This window comes from Coenobita brevimanus, chromosome 58, assembly GCF_032717465.1.
Source record: "Coenobita brevimanus isolate Jiangsu-jjx chromosome 58, ASM3271746v2, whole genome shotgun sequence".
NCBI lineage: Eukaryota > Metazoa > Arthropoda > Malacostraca > Decapoda > Coenobitidae > Coenobita > Coenobita brevimanus.
Window position 1 is genome coordinate 9,126,876 of NC_137011.1, and position 11,160 is coordinate 9,138,035.

Here is an 11,160-nt window from a genome sequence, read left to right on the forward strand (position 1 = left end):
ACCATATATCACTGGCCTCAACACTATCACGGCATATGGGCCTGATGGGGTCCCTCCTTTTGTCCTCAAGAACTGTGCTTCTGTGCTTACACCCTGCCTTGGTAATCTCGTTCGCCTTTGTCAGTCAACTTGTACCTATCCTTCTTGCTATAAATTTGCTCTCATTAAGCCTGTCTCAAAGAAGGGTGATCATTCCCACCCCTCTAACTATCGTCCTGTTGCTTTAACATCCTGTGTTTCAAAAGTTAACGTCTGTCCTATAAAAAAAGAAAAAAAAAAAAAAAAGCATCTTTCCTATCACAACCTTCTTGCTGATTGCAAGTGTGGGTTCCGCCAGAGACGCTCCACTGGCGATCTTCTCACCTACCTTTCAGACTCTTGGTGATCCCCCATTCGGGACTTTGGCGAATGCTCTGCCATTGTACTTGACATCTCAAAGACTTTAGATCTAGTCTGGCATATATCTTTAATTTCCAATCTGCCCTCTGTGCCTTCATCTATAGCTTCCATTCTGGTCGGTCTACAGTTGTTGTAGGCGGCCAACGTTCTTCTCCTTGAGCTATTAATAGTGGTGTTCCTCACATTTCTGTCCTATCACCAACTCTCTTCCTTTTTTTTCATCAATAACCTAAGCTTTACATCTAACCCTATCCACTGATAAACTGACGACTCCACCTTTCGTCTTTCCATTCGCTTCCCACTGCGTCCATCTCAGCAGTTACTTCAACAAACAAGGGATGAACCTGTGGCACACCTAATGTCTGACTTGGCTCGTATCTCTGACTGGGGTAAAAGTAATCTTGTTACTTTTAATGTATCAAAAACTCAGTTGTAACATCTATTAAACCGACAAAATCTTCTGCAGGAGTACCCTCTAAATTTTAACAATATCAGTCTCAATTCTCTGTCATTTTTAGACATACCGGTACATGGAGTTTCATTCTCTAGTGAATATTTTGGAAAGTACATCTTACCACTCTTGTACAATCTGCTTCAAAAGGATTAGGTGTGCTAAAAACTCCGTGCCTTCTTTACCGCTGCACAGTTGCTGACTTTATGCACGAGTTTTATTAACCCCTGAGTAGAGTACCGTACAAGTCTCAAGTGTGGGGAGGCTCCCTACAACAAGGTGGAATCAAATTCTTTTCATCTTATTAATTCTCCTCCACTCACTAGCTCCCTTCAGCCTCTGTTTCTTCGCCACACTGTTGCATCTTTATCTCTTGTCTGTCGCTGTTTTATTGGTCACTACTCCTCAGAACTATCTCCTTGCATTCCTCCACCCCTACGGCGGGTGAGTGGCATCCGTCTAGCAACAAACTCTCATCCCTTTTCTTTCCAGCTCTCTAATGCAAGAGTTTATCGGAACTCTCATTTCTTCAATTATGCAACAGGTCAACTTTGGCAATGTCTCCCACCATCTGTATTTCCTACTGCCTATAATCTACTGTCTTTCAAACACAGTGTGTCCAGGAATCTAGAAATGAACGGATCCTGAAATTGGCTGTCTGTTAACCTGCTTTTCTTTTGCTTGAAGGGGACATTTTGCCGGCTCATGGCCTTTGGTTCCTTCTTGCTTGCACACACACACACACACACACACACACACACACACACACACACACACACACACACACACACACACGCACACACATATATATAGATAGATAGATAGATAGATACTGTACATAATGTCGTGGCAGACATATCAGGAAGTGGTAGTGTTGTTCTGTAGCGGTAACGGAAATTCTAGCACTTCCCGGGGCTTATTCATCATCCGACATTTACTTCTTGACTCCTGGAGGAGACTGCCATAATTTTACTGCAATAAGAATTACACGCCAAGATGTCGTAGTCAAGCTATACTGGACCAAGGCTCTACAATGAGTACGTGTATCGCATCTCAGTGTTTTTCTATTTACAAGGTTAAGAGATAACAAACCTTTAAATCCATTTTGCGCATTTTTTTATAGTTACTGATGCTTCCAGTCGATATTATTCAGCTTACGGGACACTCTCGATCTTGAATGGGCGATCTAGACCGGATTGGTATCAACTTCATATTATAATAAGAGGTGTCTTCCAGTTTAAATTTTATCATTCTAAGATACCAAGGTTAACTATAAAATATATCACCAAAACCAATCGGTAAACAATAGCCTTGCTGCTCCACTAATGGTTCAATTTCTTCATGTTTAGTATGTCAGCTAAATGCAACGTCTGTGCTTCAGTTTAGGAGAGAGATTGTGTTATGATGGGGATGGAGATCATTTTATAAAAATCGTTCAGTAGTTTAACCTTCTTTTTAATTCATTCATGCTACCGTCAGATAGTAATAAAAAGGATAGGGAGGACATCCCATGCTGAAGGAGTTAAGGCAAGAGGTGTGATAATATACAAAAAGTATTAGAATATAATAAAAGATGAAAGTAATCAGTCACCTTACAGAGCGCGCGCGCGCGCGCGCGCGCACACACACACACACACACACACACACACACACACACACACACACACACACACACACACACACACACACACACACACAAAGTTACCATACAGACAGATTTTCAGGCAGTTAAAAAAGTACATGGTGGTAGGTGGGGATGCTCACCTTCCACACACTCGATGTATTGCTGCTTTGGGTGTCTGCCCCTTCCTTTCTTCCTTCCTTCTTCTGACTTTCCTTCATTATTTCCTCTTCCTTCTGCCTACAGGTGACTTTATACTCCCTCTTCTTTCTTTTTTTCCTTTATTCTTTCCTCTTCCTTCTGCCTATGGGTGACTCTACACTGTCAAGCCAAATGGTTTCTTGAACACCAGGAAACCATTAACTACGCTGGGTAGTAACTACATAACCAAATTATGGCGCCTGGTGGTTTAGTGAGTAATAAAGGCGCTCCAATCGGCTTGAGCCGGTTAGGTTTATATCCTAGGGGTGGTTGGGGTTTATTGCTCACGTAATGCCACTCAGGGATGAGTGAGGCTGGTCACTCTCATCTTAAATGTCAGGACCAACTTGCCTAGGCCTGGGCTCCTACGGTCCTTATGGGACAACATAGGATTGGATGATGGATGGATGAAAAAAAAAAAAAAATACAGGGGGTTGCTATGGCTCAGTGATACATTTCTCATTTCGTGAGTTGTGTACGCTGAGTCAGGATTTCGAACACAGTTTCTTAATTATGCCCTTTCATGATGCGTCCATCTTCTCGCACCGTGCTTGTCCTATCGATGACAAATATAGATTCTGAGATACAAACGATACTCTAACGATAGCTTCTGACACACAAACGCGGCCAATACTACACTAACGACAGCTTCTGACACACAAACATGGCCAATACTACACTAACGATAGATTCTGACACACAAACATGGCCAATGCTACACTAACGATAGATTCTTACACACAAACATAGCCAATACTACATTAACGATGGATTTTGACGCACAAACATGGCCAATACTACACTAACGATGGATTCTGACACACAAACATGGCCAATACTACACTAACGATAGATTCTGACGCAAATATTTCCAATATTTCATTAACGATAGATTCTGACATACAAACATGGCCAATGCTACAATAAAGATAGATTCTGGCACACAAGCATGGCCAATATTAAACTAACGATGCATTCTGAAACACAGACATGGCCAACACCTCACTTTATTTTTCTCATGCAACGCTCTTCCAACAAATATCTCCTCTCCTTTCATACCAAACTAGCATGGGAAAGAAAGAAAATTTTGCTGTCATCCTCCATCCGAGAGGGTCCAGGCCTGCTATACAGCAAATACTAATCAAGATAAAAATACACCAAGTACAAAAATACCTGATACGATAGCTGGGCCCTTTGACTTGTACCTTTGGTGTGGGAGGGTGATTTTGTGTGCTGTAGAGGAAGAGGGTCGTATAGTGTGGTGTGGTGTGGTGTAGTGTAGTGTTGGAGAGTGATTTTGTGTTGTGACAGGACAGTGTGATATGGTGTGGCATAGTGTGGTGTGGGAGGGCGATAGTGTGTGCCGTGGTGGAGAGGGTGATATGGTCTGGACTGGTATGGGAAGGTGATATTGTGTGAAGTGGTGGAGATGGTGGTATGTAGTGTGGGAAAGTGTTTTGGTCTGCCGTGGTGGGAAAGCGTGGTATGGTGTTCTGTGGTGTGGTGTGTGTAGGGGGTGATTTTGGGTGCTGTGGTGAGAGAAGGTGGTATGGTGTGGCGTGGTTTGAAAGGGTGATTTTGTGTGCTGTTATGGGACAGGATGACATGGTATGGTGTGGTGTGGTGTGGTATGGAAGGGTGATTATATGTGCCGTGGGACAATGTGGTGTGCTGTGATGTGCGAGGATGATTTTCTGTACGGTGGTGGGACGGGGTGTTATGGTATGGTGTGGTATAGTGTGGTGCGGTGATTTTGTCTGTTGTGCTGAGAAAGGGTGAAATGGTTTACCGTGTGTTAATGGGCGTAACCTTGTTAAAGTAACTGAAAATCTTCGAGAGTGAAGCACCTTAGTAAAGAAATCTATAGTGAGAGACAGACGCACTGAGCCGCTACGGGAGATGATTACACGTCTTAAAATAAACACGCAGTCTCTCTCTCTCTCTCCCTCTCTCTCTCTCTCTCTCTCTCTCTCTCTCTCTCTCTCTCTCTCTCTCTCTCTCTCTCTCTCTTTCATAATAGCGTCCTCGTACAAAACACCGGCCTTCCCATAATTAGCAGAGACCCCAACAGCGAGACACAGACCATTAGTGTAAAATCACAGTGCCAGGATTACGTGTGTGTGTGTGTGTGTGTGTGTGTGTGTGTGTGTGTGTGTGTGTGTGTGTGTGTGTGTGTGTGTGTGTGTGTGTGTGTGTGTGTGTGTGTGTGTGTGTGTGTGTGTGTGTGTGTGTGTGTGTGTGTGTGTGTGTGTGTGTGTGTGTGTGTGTGTGTGTGTGTGTGTGAGAGAGAGAGAGAGAGAGAGAGACTGGGAGGGGAGAATTTTCATGTCATTTGCACGCTGCAGGGAAAACGAGGCAATGGAATGTTGAGAGAGAGAGAGAGAGAGAGAGAGAGAGACAGACAGACAGACAGACAGACAGACAGACAGAAAGGCAGACAGAATGACAGACAGACAGATAGACAGACAGACAGAAAAAATAATGTTAAGAAAGAGGGAGAGAGATGGTGCACCAGGTATAAAAAGTTGAAACAGGAGATAAATTATGCGATACAGATAATGGAGTAACGAAAGATAAATAGAGAAGGACACACGCCATATATATATATATATATATATATATATATATATATATATATATATATATATATATATATATATATATATATCTCACATAATCTTTACGTTTCTGCCCGGAATCGTGCTAAGTCTGTTCTTCGCTCTAATAAAAATAATTTCATCCATACTAAATGCTCTCAACTCTCCAACTCGAATTCTTCCCGCTCCTTCTGGCACCTTGCCAAAAATCTTTCTAACAACTTTACCTCATCATCCTTCCCTCCTCTTTTCTACTCTGATGGTTCTGTAGCTATTTCTTCTACTGATAAAGCAGATCTCTTCGCACAGACTTTCTCCTCCAATTCCACCTTAGACGATTCCGGTGCTGTTCCTCCATCACTTCCCCCCTCTGACTTCCTCATGGCTGACATTAAAATTTCTTCAGTTGATGTACTTTCTGCCATCACTGGCCTCAGTACTAACAAGGCATATGGGCCTGATGGGGTCCTTCCTATTGTTCTCAAGAACTGTGCTTCTGTGCTTACACCCTGCCTAGGCAAACTATTTCGCCTTTGTCTGTCAACTTGTACCTTTCCTTCTTGCTGGAAGTTTGCTCTCATTCAGCCAGTCCCAAAGAAGGGTGACCACTCCCAACCCTCCAACTATCGTCCATTTGCTTTAACGTCCTGTATTTCAAAAGTGTTCGAGTCAATTCTTAATAGAAAAATTTTAAGGCATCTTTCCTATCACAACCTTCTTTCCGATCGTCAGTATGGGTTCCGTCAGGGACGCTCCACTGGCGATCTTCTCACCTACCTTTCAGACTCCTGGTCATCCTCCTTTCGGGACTTTGGCGAAAGCTTTGCCATTGCACTTGACATCTCAAAGGCTTTCGATCGAGTCTGGCATAAATCTTTAATTTCCAAACTGCCCTCCTACGGTTTCTATCCTTCTATCTGTGCCTTCATCGCTAGCTTCCTTTCTGGTCGTTCTATAGCCGCTGTTGTAGACGGCCATCGTTCTTCTCCTAGATCTATCAACAGTGGTGTTCCTCAGGGCTCTGTCCTATCACCAACTCTCTTCCTTTTATTCATCAATGATCTTCTAAGCTGTACATCTAACCCTATCCACTCATACGCTGATGACTCCACCCTTCACCTTTCCATTCGGTTCCCGCAACGCCCATCTCAACAGTTACTTCAAGAAACAAGGGATGAGGCTATGGCACACCTAATGTCTGACTTGGCTCATATCTCTGACTGGGGTAAAAATAATATGGTTGTCTTTAATGCATCTAAGACTCAGTTCTTACACCTATCAACCTGACAAAATCTTCCACAGGTATACCCACTAATGTTTAATAATATTCAGCTTAATCCTGCATCATCCTTGAACATGCTTGGGGTTTCATTTACTCGGAACTTATCTTGGAAAGATCATATTACATCTCTTGTAAAATCTGCTTCCAATAGATTGGGTGTGCTAAACCGACTCCGCTCTTTCTTTACCCCTGCACAACTGTTGACTCTTTACAAGGGTTTTATCCGCCCCTGTGTGGAGTACAACTCTCATGTGTGGGGAGGCTCCCCACATACAGCTCTTCTCAATAGGGTGGAGTCAAAGGCTTTTCGTCTCATTAACTCTCCTCCTCTTACTGACTCTCTTCAACCTCTGTCTCTTCGCCGCACTGTTGCATCTTTATCTCTTTTCTATCGCTACTTTAATGGTCACTGCTCCTCTGAACTGTTGCTTGCATTCCTTCACCTCTATGACGGGCGCGTAGCACCCGTCTGGCAACAAACTCTCATCCCTTTTCTGTCCAACTCTCTAATGCAAGAGTTAACCGTTACTCCCAATCTTTCATTTATGCAACAGGTCAGCTCTGGAACTGTCTCCCTCTGTCTGTATTTCCTGCTGCCTATGATCTCCAGTCTTTCAAACGTAGTGTGTCCAGGCATCTCAAAATGATCGGATCTTGAATTTGGCTCTCTATTGTATTTTGTTTTTCTCTTGGAGGGAACTGTTACTGCGGGCTCATGGCCTTTGGTCCCTTCTTCCTCGTATAAAAATATATAAATATATATATATATATATATATATATATATATATATATATACATATATATATATATATATATATATATATATATATATATATATATATATATATATATATATATATATATATATATATATATATATGTACAGTATGTATGTATCCTGATTCCAGGGTGTAACTGGCATAACACTGAGAAGCGATGGATTTTGGAATTTTCATTACAAAAAATTGTTCTAAGTACATGTGTCAAACTCTCAGCCATTACGGAACGACAATCACTGATGAACGTATGGGCGAAAAAAGCCTTCCTTCCCATTCACGGATACGGTTATCAGTAACTGTAGGTACATAATGGCTGAGAATGTACCCTTGTTGATACACCATTTTTTCCTTTGAATGCCCTCATCTGTTATTTTCAGAATAAATATCCCCTTCCCTCCCGGAGCACCCCTTATTTGTATTAGTATTTGCCTATGTATGTATGTTTGTTGGTCGTACGTGGGGACGCTCACCATCTACTCACTCGATGTAGTGCTGTTCTCAGGTAACTGCCCTTTCCTCTCGTCCTTCATTCTTTCTTTCCTTCCTCTTCAGTCTTTCTTTCCTTCATTCTTTCCTCTACGTTCTGCCTGTGGGTGACTCTACACTGAGTGACAAGCGCAATGATTTTCTGTACACCAGGAAACTATTTACTACGCTGGGTAGTGACCATATTATCAGATTATGGCGCCTAGTGGTTTAGTGGGTAATTTAGGAGCTCCAGTCGGATTAAGCCTGGGCAGGTTTTTATCAAAGGGGTCGTTGGGGATAATTGCTCACGTAATTCCACTCAGGGATGAGTGAGGCTGGTCACTTTCATTTTAAATGTCAAAACCAAATTGCCTAGCCCCGGGATCCTACGCTCCTCATGAGGCAACCCAAGATTAGATGATGACAGTGATGATGTATGTTTGTGCAGCTATCAGGTGAAGCCAGGATTCCGGAGTCTTCAGTGGCGAATGGATTGTGTTTGACACATTTCAGTGAGCATACTGTTCCTTTATTTTCCCATTAATATACTTTCTTCTTTTCCTAGCCCGCTTTACCGTTCCCCACGCTATCTGCAGGGCAGAAAAAGAGTGGCATGATGATTGTTTATACATCTATCAACCGATCTACTGTATCTATATCTAATGATATAAGTACATCTATAATGTTTGAGACAGACAGACAGACAGACAGACAGAGAGACAGACAGACAGAGACAGAGACGTGTTGTTTTGACAGTCTGGCAAAAGCCAAGGACTCAGTGAAACTTTTTAAGAATGCCAAGCTAAACACATGCTTTGTCACAAACTCGGGTGGCAAAAGTAGTTTCATTTCGTCGTCGCTCGAGTACATAGTAACTTGGGGAAACTGTTTCTCTTTCTCTCTCTCTCACTGTCTCTGCTACACCCTCTCTCTCTCTCTCTCTCTCTCTCTCTCTCTCTCTCTCTCTCCCTCTGTAAAACTGCAGCTCATTCTCTTTCACTCTTTCATTTTCTCTTGCTATGTTCATTCACGCTTCTCCCATTTATACACACTTGTGGAAGCATTCATACATTGACTCTTTCACTCCTCTTTACTCTCTCTCTCTGTTACATTCATTCTCACTCACTCACTGTCGGCAACACTCACTCACACTTCCTCATTCTCTCACTCCTACACTCACTCTCAAACTTTCGGCAGCACTAAGTCGCTCACTCCTCGAAGGCAAGAATGCTTCTCCTGTATCCACGCTTATCGTGAGAGGCGACTAAACGGAAATTTTGCCTTCCATCTTTCTCTCATTGTCCTCTTTTCTGTGAAGCCTCTCTTCTTGATGTTTCAGTGCTTCTTCCGGCCTTTATCTTCCCTCTACTCCCATCAGGCTAGACATTTGGTTTCATGACACTAATTCTTTAAGAACCTCCCATTGGCTTTCCATATCCAGCACCGAACCTAAAATCCCCCCTTTAGTTTCTTATTATCCTCTGTCTTGTCCTCCCTACACCTTACCATACTTCCAAAACATAACATAGTGCCATATGACCTTTGCTATCAAACACTTGGATTTCATTCTCTCGGTCACGCCTCATATATCTCAGTGTCTCTGTTACGATCATACTCACTCACTCACCCACTCACTCACTCACTCTCAGCCACATTTATTCATACATTATTCCTCACTCTTCCATTGTCTGCGCCACACTCAATGTCTCTTATTCACTTACTCTCTCGCATTATTTACATAAATTTTTTATGCTGTATCCCAAGGGCTGCCTCTCTCTGCCTCCCTCTCTCTCTCTCTCTCTCTCTCTCTCTCTCTCCAATTCACTTAACCGCGCCTCCTTCCTTTTTTACATAAACCCACAGTAATATCCTCAAACCGCCGCAGTTCGCCCTCCTACTCCCATTAGCAGCACCATTCCACTTAAGACATAATTACCACGGGCGCAAAAGTAATTCCAAGCACGGGGGACTGAGACGAGAGAGAGAGAGAGAGAGAGAGAGAGAGAGAGAGTTATGTAGCTCCATATAATTACACTGACATGCTCATTACACAGACCTCGCAGCCCTTACCAGGAGTTCCAGCTTTGGAGGGAGAGAGATAATCAGATTCAACCCTTTCCCATGCTGGGCAAGAACGAATGAGGTTGGGGTGTCCACAATAAGATCAATGCATGTGAAATTCTAAGTGTTTTAGTTGCTATTAGTACACTTGTCAATATATATATGTTGTCAGTGTGAATATAATTTTACGAACATATGAGTTTGTGTGAAATAGTATACTGTCTGCTGCCACTTTACCCCTCTCAGTCTAATGATTACTTTTTCCTATGAATCAAGACACCAGGAGACGATTTGAAGCAGTTTCAGTAGCTTTTAGAGAAACGGTTATTGAAGGCTGTATTTTATTTCTCCACATCGAAAAGTCGCTCCTGTGCTGGATACCCGCATCTGATGTTGCAAGAATTTAATGAAGACCTTGTCATGGAAGTGAATGCATTAAACTGTCAGCCACGGTTTTGTAATTAGATCCCTACACTCGCAACACATGTAGATCCAGGAACGAACACGCTACTATCCAGCCGTTGTGGAGCAAATATATGTAAAACAGATAGGGGTTTGTAGGATACCTTGTATAATTTGACACCGGCCACAAAACCCAAACCACCTTCCTCTAAACCGCAATACGAGGTGAGGTGAAGGCCGGATGAGGGATTGGAAGTCACCATGACTGTGTTAGTGTGTTCCCCTGTCTGTCGTTGCATGCGTCTGTTTCTGTTGTGTGTGTGTGTGTGTGTGTGTGTGTGTGTGTGTGTGTGTGTGTGTGTGTGTGTGTGTGTGTGTGTGTGTGTGTGTGTGTGTGTGTGTGTGTGTGTGTGTGTGTGTGTGTGTGTGTGTGTGTGTGTGTGTGTGTGTGTGTGTGTGTGTGTGTCCTTCTGATGTGCGCTCTTGTTGTTTTTATTAGCTTGCCAGTTTCTTATGTTCACTCCCCCCTTTTGGAGTTCATTTATTTCTGCTCTTCGGTGTTACTCATGACTGCGTGGACCCAGTTTCTATCAATTTTCTTTTTTTGCTTTCTCCTGTTGTTTGTTTATCCTTTTTTTTTTTAATCAGTATTCTATGTGTCCCTCTGAAATGTGTGTATATTCTTTCCGGTGCCCTGTGCGTCTGTTTCTACTGTCGTGCGCTTTCTTTTTCCGATGCTATATGCGTTTGTACCTTTCTGTTGCTACCTGTGTCTGTTTCTACTATTGTGTGCTTGAATTTTCATCTTTCATACAAAGACAAAGGAAACAAAGGCTTAAATCCTACAAGTTGTCTTTTTCCAGGAAAACAAAACGAAATGAAGCCAAGTTCATGACCT